Source organism: Equus asinus, chromosome 7, assembly GCF_041296235.1.
Source record: "Equus asinus isolate D_3611 breed Donkey chromosome 7, EquAss-T2T_v2, whole genome shotgun sequence".
In the NCBI taxonomy this organism is placed as follows: Eukaryota; Metazoa; Chordata; class Mammalia; order Perissodactyla; family Equidae; genus Equus; species Equus asinus.
This window is the reverse complement of record NC_091796.1, coordinates 26557846-26572806: the sequence shown is the minus strand read 5'-3', so window position 1 is coordinate 26572806 and position 14961 is coordinate 26557846. Positions and strand designations below refer to the sequence as shown.

Below are 14961 nucleotides of genomic sequence, written 5' to 3'. Positions count from 1 at the left end.
GCCTCCCCTGGGCCGCTCAGCCTGGCCTCTCCCAGACCTCCCAAGGATGCCCATGTCCCAAGGGCAGCTCCCTCAGCCTCCCTGGAGTCTTGCTCCGGCCTCACAGCCACCCAGAGCGGGTAGGTCTGCTTCCCTTGTAAACAGTCATGTCCTCCAGCTGCTTTGAGATACACCACCGACTCGCAAATCTTCTCTTCCTAAGGTTAAATAGCTCCCTCTCGCCTCTGCAGGAGGCCCTCTTAGGACATATTTAAAGAAAAGAGGAGAGCCAGGAAAAGCAAAAATAAAAAATACATTATTGTACTTTAATATATGATCTCATTCATCCTCATAACATGCTCATTGCTGTATCCCCAGCACCTCTCATGGTGCTGAACACAATAAGCGTTTGTTTGAAAATCAGTGGGCAATCCAAAAATGAAATTAAGAAAACAATTCCATTTGCCATAGCATCAAAAACAGTGAAATACTTAGAAATAAATTCCACCGAAGAAGTGAAACACTTATACTCTGAAAACTACAACACCTTGAAAGAAATTAAAGGTCTAGAGCAGTGAAAACATCCCATGTTCATGGATCAGGAAACTTAACAAGGTTGAGATGGAAATACTCTGCAAGCTGGTCTACAGATTCAGTGCAGTCCCTGTCAGACTCCCAGCTGACTTCTTTGTAGGAATTGGCAAGCTGATTCTAAAATTCAGATGGAATTGCAAGGGACTCAGAATAGCTAAAATAACCTTGAAAAAGAACAAAGTAGGAGGATGCAGACTTCTCAACTTCAAACCTTACTACAAAACAACTGTTATTAAGACAGTGTGGTACTGGCACAAGGAGAAACATATAGATCAATGCAACAGAACGAAGAGTCCAGAAATAAACTCATACATCTATAGTCAACTGATTTTCAGCAAGGGTGCCAAGACCAAGTAATGAGGAAAGAAGAGTTTTTTCAACAGAAGAAACAACTGGATTTCCACACACAAAAGAATGAAGTTGGACCCTGACCTCACACTATACATAAAAATTAACTCAAAATGGATCAAAGACCTAAATGTAAGAGTTAAAACTATAAAACTCTTAGAAGAAACAATGAGGTAAACATTCATGACCTTGGATTAGGCAAAGGATTCTTAGATACGACACCAAAAGCATGAGCAACAAAAGAAAAAACAGGGGCCAGCCTGGTGGCGCAGCGGTTAAGTTCACACGTTCCGCTTTGGCAGCCTGGGGTTCGCCGGTTCAGATCCTGGGTGTGGACGTGGCACCTCTTGGCAAGCCATGCTGTGGTAGGCGTCCCACATATAAAGTGGAGGAAGATGGGCATGGATATTAGCTCAGGGCCAGTCTTCCTCAGCAAAAAGAGGAAGATTGGCAGCAGTTAGCTCAGGGCTAATCTTCCTCAGCAAAAAAAAAAGAAAGAAAAAAGATAAATATAACCCAATTTAAAAATTGGCAAAGGAGATGAAATAGACATTTCTCCAAGGAAGATATGTGAATGGTCAATAAGCACATGAAAAGTTGCTCAACATCATTAGTCATCAGAGAAATTCAGATGAAAACTACAATGAGATACCACTTCATACCCACTGGGATGTCCAGACTCAAAAAATTAGATAATAGCAATTGTTGGTGAGAACGTAGAGAAATTAGACCCCTCATACATTGCTGGTAGAAATGTAAAATGGTGCTGTCCCTTTGGAAAATAGTCTGGCAACTCTTCAAAATATTAAACATAGAGTTACCATATGACCCAACAATTCCACTCCTAGGTATATATCCAAGAGAAATGAAAACATATGGTCATAGAGAAACTTGTACATGAATGTTCACAGCAGCATTATTCATAATAGGCAAAAAAGGTGGAAACGACCCAAATACCCACCAATGGGTGAATGAATAAACAAAATGTGGTATATTCACACAGTGGAATAGTTTTCAGCCAAAATTAGTGAACCTTAATGTAATCTATGGACTTTGGTCGATTACGTGTCAATGTTGGTTCATTGATTGTAACACTCTTGGAGGCGTCCTGTACCACTCAGGCATGAGATGTGTGGGATGGCAGGGGAGGCTGTGGTTGAGGGGAAGGGGTATGTGGGAACTCTGTACTTTCCATTCAATTTTTCTGTAAACCTAAAACTGCTCTAAAAAAACAGTCTATTAACATTTTTAAAAGTAAAAAAAAATGAAAGGTTGACACATCCTACAACATGGATGAGTCCTGAACACGTTATGCTAAGTGAAAGAAGCCAGTGACAAAAGATGGTATTCTATGATTCCATTTCTATCTATCTAGAACGAGGAAGTGTATAGAGACAGAAAGCAGATTAATGGTTCCTCAGGGCTGGTGGGGGGCGGGAGTTGGGGGAAGTAAGTGGGTGATAGCTAAAGCGTACGGGGTGATGAAAATGTTCTAAAATTAACACTGGCGATGGTTACACAATTCTGTGAAGACACTAAGAACCATCAAATTGTGCTCTTTAAATGGATGAATTATATGGTATATGAACTATATCTCAATTAAGAAAAAGACACTATTGAGAGAATTGAAACTAATTATAGACCATGGATTAGAAAATTGTGCCAATATTAAAACTTTCTGATTTTGATAACTGAAAAAAAAATTAATGGGCAACTCTATAATGTAGGCACTATCATTATTCCCATTTTATAGATGCAGAAACTGAGGCATGGAGACGTTAATTTACTTGCCCAGGAGTCTAAGAGCCCATACTCTTTACCCCCACCTTGTTTCTTCTGGCACTCTGTTTTTTTCCTTTATAGCATTTGTCACAATTTGTAATTTTATACCTTTTTTTCCATAAGATGATAAGCTCCTTGGGGGCAGAGATAGGTCTCTTCTGATCCCCCACTTCTCCCATTTATTTAAACAAATATTTATTGAGCCTACTTACTATAAGCCAGGCCTGTATGTATAAGAGTCAGTGAAAATATCTAGTACAGGTCTTGGCTCATAATGGGTGCTCAATAGATATTTGTAGTTTGCAGGGATAGAGGGATAGATGGATGAATGTGTGGATGGGTAGATGGATGGATGGATGGATGGATGGATGGGTAGAGAGGTGGGTTCTGGACAAAGACCGACTGGGCCCTCTCAAGACCAACAGTACCTGGCCTCTTCCTCCTCACCTAGTCACCTTCCCCTCCTATCCCCACCCTCTACTCCTGCCCCAATCTGGAGCCCCATCACATCCTGAGATCCACAGCCACTGCACAGCCCCTTCTTTCTTTCTCCATCAAGGCTATCCAAACTTATTCCATCCTTCAAGGCCTTGCCAGGCCCTACTTCCTCCAGGAAGTCCTCCAAGCCCATGTGATCTGCCCCTTTCCTGCACTCCTTCTAATGCACAAGATTTGATGGACATCCATATCATCACTAGTCATTCCCTATAGATGTTCCTGTCCTGAGATGCAGACCTGGAGCTCAGGGTGGGTGATGGGGGGGCAGGGGCATTGGCTCCCTCCTCCTCTGCTGTGCCAGGGGCTGGTCAGTGGCAGGCGTTAGGTGAAGCCACTGCGTTGACCATATGGGTAGGCGTCATGGCTTCCCCCTGGGTGGAGAGGGAGGACCCAGCACTGGTAGGAGGAAGGCCTCCAGCAGCACCAGCTCCACAGAGACTGCCAGGCCTGACCCTGCTGGAGGCTGGGCCAAAGCCTGACCCCTCAGCCAGGCCGGGGCTGGGCTGGCAGGGGGACGCAGTCAGGCTGGCCACAGCAGGGGCCAGGCGTGGGCGCCTCCTCCCTCCCAAGCCGGGGCAGACCAGCCCCCAGGCAGGCTGGAGGCCTGTTTGCCTTGGCCCTGGGCCAGGGCCGCCCCGCCAGTGAGTAATGCGTGAGGACTGCCTGGCTCCAGTTCAAGGGAAACGGGCTGGAGACGGGGCCTCCTCGGCCTGCGAGGGGCTGGGTTCTGGGGGAGGCTTCCCAGAAAGTGCCTGCTGTGGCTGCCTCGGGGCCACTGCTGGGCCTGCCGTCCCCTCTTTCTCCCTCTCGTCTCCCCTCCTCTCCCGTAGAGACCAAGGAGAGATAGATCTTGAGTTCCCAGGAAACGATCCTCAAGCATGGCCCATGACCTCAGCCACTCGGCCATACCCCCTAACAGAGCCAGGCATTCCTTGGTGCTGTAAACCCATGTATTCTAAGCACCTACTGTGTGCAGAGCAAGGACCTGCCGTCAGGGAGTTCAGGGGATGGGGCAGGGGCAGGTGGGGAGAGGAGACCCCAGAGGCTCTGGGCGCTCAGCCCCCTAGTTTATCTGCCCACACCCCAGGGCTCCGGGGGGACACTGAGGCCCAGAAAAGGGAGTGACTTGCTCAAGCTGCACAGCGAGTGAACTGCAGCAAGGTAAGAACCCATCCTCCCGACCGTGGGGCCCTAGCCCCTGCTGCTCCAAATGGTGGCCCTGGCTTTCAAGCTACATGGCTCTCATGATGGAGGGAAACTGCCTGGGACACTCCCATTTTGAGGCTGGGTCCTCCTGGAGCACTTGCCAGGCCTTCTGTAACTTTACAACTCTGCCCCTGCTGAGCGGCCTCTGCCTGCCTAGGACCCGAGTGACCATCCGGGTGGGAAGGATACCGTGGCCATCCTCTCCATCAGGAGGGGCAGAGTTCCCAGCCCTCCCATCCCTGTGGGATGGTTCTGCAGCCAACATGCCCTAGGCCCCTCCTGGCCTCTATCCATGGTCAGTCTTTGTAGCTGCAAACTACAGAAAATGATTCCTGGCTGAGCAGAAAAGAAAAGTCCTGACAGGATCCTGGGGAGGCACAGGGTCAACGGCGGGCCGGAGAACTTCTCCGGAGCGGGGGTGCCCGCTAAAACCACACCACAGAGCTGGCCCCTTGAGAATCCACCGGCCTCACCAGAGAACTAGATGACTCTTCTCTCTCTACTGACCTCAGCATTGGACAACGCTGCACCACGCTATTGGCCCCAAGGACCCTGCTGTTCCCCAGAAATAGGATGTGGCCACTGCCCACATCTGGAATGATTCTCCTGCATCCCTGCTTCTCTGTTCCCAGATCCTGACTCCCAGGCCAGAGCAGAGGCATCCGATTGGCCAATCCCAGGTTGCATGCCCATACCTGGCTGCTAGGGAAGCTGGGAAAGCAGGCATCTTGCTCTGTAGCCTCTTAACTTAACTCAAATGAAGAGAATTCCCCAAGCCAGATAGAGAGCCCAGACGACACAGAGGCAGATGAACAATAAGAAATGTCCTCTTGATGGCATTCCCCCACCTCCAAGTCCTGGTTTGTCCCATTCCCCGCCCAGACTATCAGAACGGAACACGCGCACAGGAGGATGTTGCTGAAGGGTTTGAGGTTCAGCATGTAACTGTATTACGTAAGTAAAATTCTCAGCATGGGGCACAAGAGAACAAAGTCAGGTTCTTCTCCATGGGGAGTGTGTAGATGCATGAGCTGAGGGAAAGTGCCCTGTGGCTCAGCTAGTTGGTGACAGGATCTGGCCTGGGTTCTGTGACTCCTTTTTCTGCTTTCCCATGGCAGACAAGGATGGGGGTTATAAGAAAGTGTCATTTAAAGAACTGCAGAATATGATTCATGCCAGCTGGAGAGACTGGAAGGCTTCTTGGAGGAGGAGATATTTGAGCCGGACCTCGAAAGAAGAGGTGGCTTTAGTCAGCTGGAGTTGGCGGGGGGGATGCATTCCAGGCCAAAGGGCCTATGCTAAGGGGTGGAGATGTGAACGTGCGTGGCTTTTACAAACAAAACAACTCAGAGCTGGGTTTTACAAAAAGCCTTTGCCATAACCAGGAGCATGGATCAGCAGGGGACAAGCATGGTGCAGAGAGAATGGCCAGGAGGCCTCTGAGTTGCTCAGGCCAGAGGCCAGGAAAGCCTACCCTGAGGCAGTGGCAGGGGAACTATAATGACTGGACACCCAGAAACCTCCCGTCCAGGGCGAGAGAAGCCCCATGGGGAAGAGCAGAGGGAAAGGGAAGAAGGTGCCTGGGCTTTCAGGCAGGTGGATGTGAGGTGCTGGATTCTGTGTTCAGGGCCCCTTTACACGATGGGCACCAAAAGCCACTGAGAAAGCAACAGGAGGGAGCATGCCTCTGCAGAGGGGTCTCTGTGAGGTTTGAAGCATGAAGGGTAAGCTGTGTGGGGCGGAGAGTGAGTCCCTGAGGGGCAAGCTCTGGGAACAAGAGACAGCCCCTAACAACCTTCTGATCAGGGGGCGTCTGGTTACCCGCTGGGCTTCAGTTGTGCTAAGTGTATTCTGCAAGTTGAGGCCAGAGTGGAATTGTTCAAGATGACAGAGCAGAGGCTGAGGCTGCCAGTGGGCCCTTCCCTTTCCTCTGCCACACAGTCGTCAGGCATGCCTGGAAGGAGGAGGAGGGGAAAGAGACGGAGGAGGGGAAGGGATGGGGGGGGGGGAGAGGAAGGAGGGAAGGAAAGAAGGAAGGAAGACATTGTACAAAGAGTATTTAAACATGATTGGCACCAAAATGAGGAACGAAACCAAGGAAGGTAAACTCATAGGACCCAGGGAACGAAAGACCCAAGCCAACAGAGAAGTAAAAGGATGCTTTGGGGTGACTCCCGGGCATCAGGTCCACGAGGCAACCCGTCTCAGACTAGAGCAGAGCAGAGACTTCAGGACAGAAAAACACTGAACTGACAAATTGTCTGATAGGTTTGACCTTGAGGAAAATTCTTGAGAAGTGCTTGAAGAGTGTGGAAAGCGATGGCAAAAGATACAATGAACTCTAAGCAAATGAAAAGAACCTAGGCAAGTCTTAACTCCAGGAGTATCAAAGAGTTGTGTGAGAAGATGAATCTAGACTGGCTCACCAGTGAACAATATTGGTGTAGTCCTAACAATGTAAGTGTTAACGATTGATGAGAAGGGAAGTAGTGTGAAGATTCAAGACAGCTCATCCCCAGCTAGAAAGTTACTAGAAAATTAATAGATAACATCCGAAATTGATGTATCAAGAAACATCAGAATAAGAATATTTCTTAGAAATATGGTGACATAATCACGTTTCTAATGTAAATTATCCCTGAAAAGTAGCAGTGAAGATATTGACCAGGGCTTCAGTATTTTTTTCAACACACTTCTGTACCTTTTGAATATTTGGGGCTGGATATATTATTTCTACAACATTTAAAAACATAAAATATTTTAAAACACTGAAAAACAAAAGAAATATGGTGATAAATACCTAAAGAAACAGCTGAAAGAGTTGAAATGGTTATTTCTGGAAAACTCAGGGGAGGGCAAAAAGGACTGTGAGCCTTTTAAATTTTGTGTATGAATTACTTTGAAAAAACTTAATTAAAAAATAACTGGCCACAAAAACTAACAAACTGAGAGAAAATATAAGCAAAAGATATAAACAAAAAATTGACAAAAGAAATACAAATGTCCCTCAAAGCCTTGGAAAAAAATTCATGCCTCCCTGCAATAATGAAAGAACACATCAGGAGTAGCTGTGCATTCATGGATCTGGAACATGTTCTCATTGTATCATTGCGGGGTGGTGGGGAGGGAGGTGCAGTTTACAAAACAAGATAATAGTGTCATTTTATGACAATTTAATGAATTTTCTTCTAGCACCTGGTAGGCATATGGTAGGCACATAAGAATGCTTTTTTTTTTTTTGAGGAAGATTAGCCCTGAACTAACTACTGCCAATCCTCCTCTTTTTGCTGAGAAAGACTGGCCCTGAGCTAACATCCATGTCCATCTTCCTCTACTTTATATATGGGACACCTACCACAGCATGGCTTGCCAAGCGGTGCCTTGTCTGTACTCAGGATCCGAACCCGGGATCTGACCCGGCGAACCCCGGGCCACCAAAGCATATCGTGCAAACTTAACCGCCGTGCCACCGGGCCGGCCCCAAAGAATGCATTTTTAAAAAGTCTAAAAAGGCAGTACTCAGATATTAACAGGTTCTCTGTAATTGGTGGGACTAGAGGTAATTTTTCTAAATTTCTTTTTCCTCCTTCTTGGTTAATTTAGTCTCTAATTTTTAAATAGTGAACATAGCTTGTTAAAGAGATAAAAATAAACAGCAAAACAAATGCATTACCTATTTTGGCACCCCCAAAATAAGAAATGAAACAAAGAATATGGGTGTGGAGAAGCACCCAATTACCAGCCTGCTCAGACACCGCAGAGGCTGTGTCATGCCGAGTTTTCTACCGCAGTGTCTGACACATACTAGGTCCTCAAATGAACAACTGGACGATCAAAATTAAGCAGGAGCTTGTGGGATATCGTAGGTAGGGGGCTCCATGTATGTGAGCACGTATGTGAACCTCCAGGAAGTACCTGGGACAGGAACATCTACACGCAGAGGCGCGGACAGGATGAGAAGGGGTGAGGCATACAAAGCTCTTAGCACGGGCACTGGCACTTGCTAAGTGCTCAGGAAATATTCAGTACTGTGAGTAATAATAATAGCAGTAGACATTATTGCTGTTGTCATATACCTAGGACCTGAGAAACACCACCACTCGTGCAGTTGCCCTTCCACAGGCTCTTTGTCTATCCCCTCAACAGTCATGAGACCAGCAAAAGGGATGTCCTTCTCCTCCTTCTCTTCCTGCTCTTTCTTCTCCCCCTGCTGCCCACTGACCACCCGAGCAAGCCTGGGGGACAGTGCAGCCTGAGTCCTCACCCAGGCATACCACCAGGTCCCAGGATTCCAAAACCAGAACATCCAACTCTCACTGCCTCCCGCCCCACATATGAATGAAGGCACGGTGCACCTGCTGTGTGTGCTTATTACGTCCTGGAAGAGAGAGAAAGGGGCAAACCCAGGGGAAACAAGACTGGTTTTTTGGGAAGGGATCGCATGCCATTCATCTCCTCTTTAGAAAAGACTCTAACTGAAGTATAACACACATACAGAGCACAAACTGTAAGTGTACAGCTCAATAAAGTTCACAAGCTGAACATCCCAGGTATATTAAGAAACAGAACCTCATCAGCCCCAGAAGTTCCTCTCAGGCCCCCTTCCTGACATCTGACACCACAGATTCATTTTGCCTGACACTGAGCCTTATACGAATGGAACATTACACAAATGGAATCACTCAGTGTGTGTTTTTGTGTCGGGCTTCTTCAGCTCAGCATTATGTCTGTGAGAGTCACTCTGTTGTGTATGGTTGCGGTCCTTTCATTTCTATTGTTTCATGACATCCACTGTATAAATAAACTGCATTTTTAAAAAACCCATTCTAGGGGGCCGGGCCGGTGGCGCAGCAGTTAAGTGCGCACATTCTGCTTCCCGGGGTTCGCCGGTTCAGATCCCAGGAGTGGACATGGCACTGCTTGGCAAGCCATGCTGTGGTAGGCATCCCACAGATAAAGTAGAGGAAGATGGGCGTGGATGTTAGCTCAGGGCCAGTCGTCCTCGGCAAAAAGAGGAGGATTGGTGGCAGATGTTAGCTCAGGGCTAACTTTCCTCAAAGAAAAAACTCATTCTACTTTTGACGGACGTTTGACTTGTTGCCAGTTTTGAGCTATTTGAATATTACTGCTGTGAATGCTCTTGGACATGTCTTTTGGTGAATGTATGTCTGCACTTCTGAGGCAGGTACGATTCTCTTTAGCTTCGTAGATGCAGCCAAACAGTTTTCCAAAAATAGTTAAATCAATTTATACCCCGACCCTTCCTCCCAAGAGAGTTCCAGTTGCTCCATACCATCACTCTCCTTCAGTATCAAGTGGTGTATCTTTTAAATGAATACCAGCATCTTTTAAATTCAGCTCCAATGCTAGACGACCATGAAAACGAATGATCTACAGAAACGTCTGTGATGTGTCATTAAGTGACCTAAGCAGGTTCAAGCCAACATGTATAACATGACTCCATTCATGAAAATTGTGTATGTGCATACATGGAAGCAGAGGCCGAGTTCAGAAAGGGAATGTATCAAAGCCTCCTTTGAGAGTGGTCACCTCTGGGGCCTGGCGTTGGAAGGTATAATTTTAAATGATGAGATTGAAGATATTTTTACTTGTGTTTTTCAGTATTTTTTAAATTGGGGGGAAAAAAGTATAAATAAAATAAAATTCTCCATCCCCGACGCCTCGTTACCACCACACACCATTCCATTACCTAAGGCTGGCAGCCTGACCCTGTCTTTCTTGTTATTCCCAGCATTCTCTCCTGCTCTGGAATTACCCTGGGCAGGGCCTCTGGGGCAAGTCTCCTGGGCACTGTAATTTCCCTGGCTACAGTGTGTCATTAGGAGATCTGATACTGATGACTCGAGGCTCAGGCATGGCAAAGATTCTAGACCCTGATGGGGCAGGACAGCCTCGCCACAGAGCAAACTTCTCAGGAGAGATACCCCTGGAGTCTCGAGTTGCCTCAGTGTGAACTGGGCCTGAGGATGTATGTTAATCTTGAGGAAAGAAACCAGGCAGCTGCAGCCTCCCAGGGGGCTCAGGGCTCGGAGCAAGGACTGTGGGGTCAGGCAGACCTGCCTCCTGCTCTACCACTCTCTAGCTGTGAGGCCCTCCCTGGGCCTCCACTTCCTCCTCTACAAAATGGGATGACAACCCACCTTAGAAGCAACACCAAGTGCCTTGTGGAGAGTGCCTGGCACGTACTCGGCCTTCAGTTGTTACTATCATGACTGTGGAGGTGGCTGTTGCACTGCCATCATCCCAAGAGGCATAGTTTTACATTCATCTTTTGGGGGAAAAATACAAGAACGCACTCTTTTCTGTTCACAAATATTATAAAGCAAATACAAACCTGCTTTTCTTGGGGGAAAACTGAATTCGCCTGGAACTTGAATGCATGTATTTCAATTGGAAAGTTAAGTTGTCACTCAACACTAATTCATCCAAGGAATGTTTGTCGAGTGCCTACTAAGTGTTAGGTACCGTTCTAGATCCTGGGGGTACGGCAGGGACCAGAGCCAGGTCCTTGCACCTCTCACAGAGCCCACCCTCTGCTGGGGAGTCAGACAAGAGCAGAACAACAGACAGATATAGAATAAACTGTTAAACAAGTATATAATACAATACATATACTGCCCAACAGTGCCGTAAAGAAAATAAAGCAGCAAAGAGGAGTGACGTACTGGGAAGGAGATTTGAGGATTCCTATTGACGCGTTCTGTGGAGCCAGAGCTCTGCTCTGGAACTTTCCCTCTCCTCGGTGGAGTGAGGAGGCCCTGGAGGCCACCGGTCTTGGCTGGTCTACGCTGACGCTGGCCTGGGCTGGAACTGAAGCTTGCCCCGTGGAAGTGGGTGGTTGGAGGGAGAGGTGCTGCGAGTGACTCTAGGGGGTGAACTGTGGGCTAGGGGGATTTTCACGAAAGTGCAGGTAGACTGTGCCCTTGGAGGGCACTCCAGCACTCCCTCGAGGGACCCCAGTGGAGGGAGCACTTCAGTTCATGTCAGTCATAGTGGGTATTTACTCGGCGCCTACTATGACCCCAGAGCTGGGCTTGTCTGCTATGAAAGAGTCAAGTAAGGATGAGAGCTGGTGCCTGACCTGAAGGAGCGCCAGTCACGCTGGAGATTCAAGACCAATTTCCACAGAAGGAGAAAGCAAGACAGACCTGAGTGTGCGGGACAGGCCATGGATTCATCTGCACAGGCGAACTGCCAAATCTCGGTCTGGTCACACATAAAAGTTGCACATTCACACAAAGTCCGCCCTGGGTCGGGCAGCTTTCTGGGGCAGTGATTCAGGGATCCAGGAAGTTTTCATCTGATGCCTCCATCATCTCCAAACATGTGTTCCAGTCCCTGTGGCAGAAGGAGAGAGCAAGCTGGACCAGAGTCACCAGTTCTTTGATGCTTTAGCCCAGAAGGGGCACATGACTCTTCTCCTCACAGCCCATTGGCCAGGACTGGTCACATGGCCCAAAGAAACTGCAAGGGAGGCTGGGAAATTCAGGGAGCACATGGCTACTCCCTGAGGACGCCATTCATTACTGCTGGGATCTGGGCAGGCTGAGTGGAGGAAGAGGAGTTTGAAAGAGGCATTGGACAGAGCAGATGAGTGCCATGCTTGAAGAAAAGACCCCAGGGGTAGACTTAAGGAGAACTGCCAGGCGTGCCTTCGCCACCTCTAGGCTGGGTGACATGACTCAGTCACTGAGCTTCTCCAACCTCAGTCCCTTCTTCTAAAATGGGGATAATCAGAGCTCCCACCCAGAATCACTAAGAGAACGTGTGTGAAAGGATTCTCTGCATGGTTGAGAACTAACATAATATTGTTATCTACGGATTAGCCATATTTTCTTTGGGGTTCAATGCAGCCCTAAGAGACACATTCTGTTTCTACCTCCAAGGCCTCTGTGCCCTGCCTGTAAATCCAAGGCATAGATTCCATCTTGTACTTTTCCACTATGGTGGCCACAGTGCCTGGGACCACACTGAAAGCAACACCAGGAGCAAGGACACATCCTTCAAGTGTCTTGTTTTTCTCAAAAATTCATTTAAGTTTGCATTCTACTACATAATATACATGGGCTTGTCTTAGGATAAAACAGTCATGTTCTTTCTCTCCCAAAGCTCCTACTGAAATGGCAGCTCCGGGAAGCTGCCCCAGGTTTATTTATCAACTTCACCTGGCCTGGGGCACGCATGTCCATGGGACAACCTTGGAGCTGGGGTCTAAGATCCTAGGGCTCTCAAATCCAGAGGAAGCCTCATCATACCGTCACCCTAGAAAGAGGCTCCCGGTTCTCCTTGTCTCTGTGGCTCCGATGGGCACCACACAGACCCCACAGTGAGCCAGACCCCTCACCCCCACCCCCCAGCCAGTAAATCATCCCTGAATTAATCAAAGCATGTGCACTGGTCCGAACTCACCAGGGTCCTCCTCCAGCGGCCACTTTGTATTCTGTAGATTAATTGCAGCTGGGGGAGGGGAAGGAATCCATTTTTAGAAAATCATTACTTTCAGAAAGAGATGGGGGCCTTCTGGTTGGAAAAACTGCTGAGCTGGCAGCTTGGGCCTGCTGCTGGAGCCACCAGGAAACCCGGGATTGTGCAGGCTGCTCCCAGCTCAGTGGGTACTGCCAGGGGGTCCACACCCACTCCTTCCAAGGCCAGGGCACCCCAGCCCTCCTGCCCTGGGTCCCGTTGGCCTTTGCTTCCTGCTCTTGCCTGGGCTTAGCAGTTTTCTGGTGTCCTGAGCAGCAAGGGGTCACCCCCACATTGACCACCTCCCACTGCCAGTTGGCTTAGTTGCCTGTCTTCTCGTAGCCTACTTGCTGCCAACACACTGAGGGCACTGCCAGCCCCTGCCTGCGGCTCTTCTGGGGAAAAGGAAGGTTGGGGACCCCTAATCACCACTGCCTTGAATTGCATCTAGTAGATTAAGCAATAAGAAATTGCCATTTTTGTAGGTCGAAACGGTCAGACATTAGCAATCCCACGTGGTTCGACCTAATTATCATATGGCCAGCTCTCCAGATGTATTTTCTCACTTACCACAGACTTGGCCCCATGAGGCAGGTATAAGGCCCATTTTACGCTTCAGAAATTGAGGTTCAGAGAGGTTAAGTGACTTGCCCAAGTGAGTACTCAAACCTCAGTCTGACTCCAAGACCCAAGACCCTGAGTCACATCCTATTTCATGTCAGACCTCCTCCCCCACCTGCCCCCACAGCCATGCGGTCACATTCGAGAGCTGTGCTTCTAGCACTGTGGCACTGACAACACGCAGACCGACCAAACGCCCCTGTAGGCTGAGTGCGGAGGCTCACCTGACCCCTCGGGAAGCCTGCATTTGCTGTGGGCCTGGGTGCAATTCCAGCCGCCCCCACAGGCTGTGCGCGGGTGTCCTGGGCAAATCACTCACCTTTTGGAGGGTCAGCTGAGGCCCACCTGCATAGTGCTGTAGCGTGGGGCCACGGCTGGCATAACCCAGGGAAGACCTTTGGCGCATAAAATGTGGGATGTTGTTCCTATTGTGTGGCAATCAGATCAGCTTGGTCCTTTCAAACCAGAACTTGTTTTAGAAATAACATATGCTCTACAGAGTCACCCTTTGACCCAGGCCTGCCCGGAGAGATAAGATAGCACAGAGATGATGAAATCTGATGCTACTACTCACCAGCTGGGGGACCTTCGGCAACTCTTTCAACCTCAGTTTCTTCATCTGTAGAATGGGGCTGATGATAGTGGTATCTATTTTAGGGTGGTTGTAAGGATTATATGGGACAATCCAATGCAAGGGGCTCGGAACACAGCCTAGCACAGTCAGAACACAATCAGCGCTGGCTATTATTATTTTTCTTATTCCCAGACCAAGTGAAGCCCACAATTCTGCCTCTCCCTCCCTCACTAACGGGACAAGTCCTGTCTAAGCACTGTGCCAGGAATAGGGCAGTGGATCCTAACCGGGGCCCCAGCCGAGACCCCAGAGCACCAAGAATTTACGGTTCAGTAGGGGAGACAGAATCCTACACCACTGGCGTCTCTTTGGGGCAGAAATTTTTAAAAGTGGGGAGGCTTCCTGGAGGAGATGTGGCCTGAGTTGCATCTGAAGGATAAGGAGGAGATGGCCAACGGAAGAAGCTGCAAAGCACTTGGTTGGAAGTACATTAGCAAGGCGGGCTTGAAGAGTCACAAGTGGCCTTGCATGCCTGGGACCAAGGGTCAGGGGTTGGGGAGGGAGCATTGAGGGATGGGGGAGCGGATAAAAGGTGAGGTTGGCAGAGGCAGATGCTGAAAGTGCACTTGGAGTAGAGGAAGGCAGGCCGAGGAGACTCCAGAAGACCCGTAGCTAAATCATACTAGTGGGGATAGAGAAAGGGAACGTATGTGAGAGATGTCTGCATTTTATAATTATGGGTTGAAGGAGGCTGGGAGGACAGGGTCTGGTTTTGTATTTTATAATGGACGACAGGGGTGAGGGAGATGGGAGAATCCAGGTTTCCGTTTGGGGCAGCTGAGGCATCCATCGGTGAAGGGAGATGAGGCCCCAGA

At 48.6% G+C, this 14961-nt stretch overlaps 1 long non-coding RNA gene across 1 annotated transcript in view; it reads right to left on the bottom strand.

Annotated features, from left to right (window-relative positions):
* The window catches only part of LOC139045765 (uncharacterized), a 45037-nt gene extending 31077 nt beyond the window's left edge, over positions 1-13960 (bottom strand). Inside the window, exons 1-2 of the long non-coding RNA XR_011504854.1 lie at positions 13832-13960; positions 11577-11766 (exon numbers count right to left, since the gene is read on the bottom strand). This is a non-coding gene — a long non-coding RNA (uncharacterized lncRNA). The remainder of the gene's footprint in view (positions 1-11576; positions 11767-13831) is intronic.
* Positions 13961-14961: the final 1001 nt, after the last annotated feature.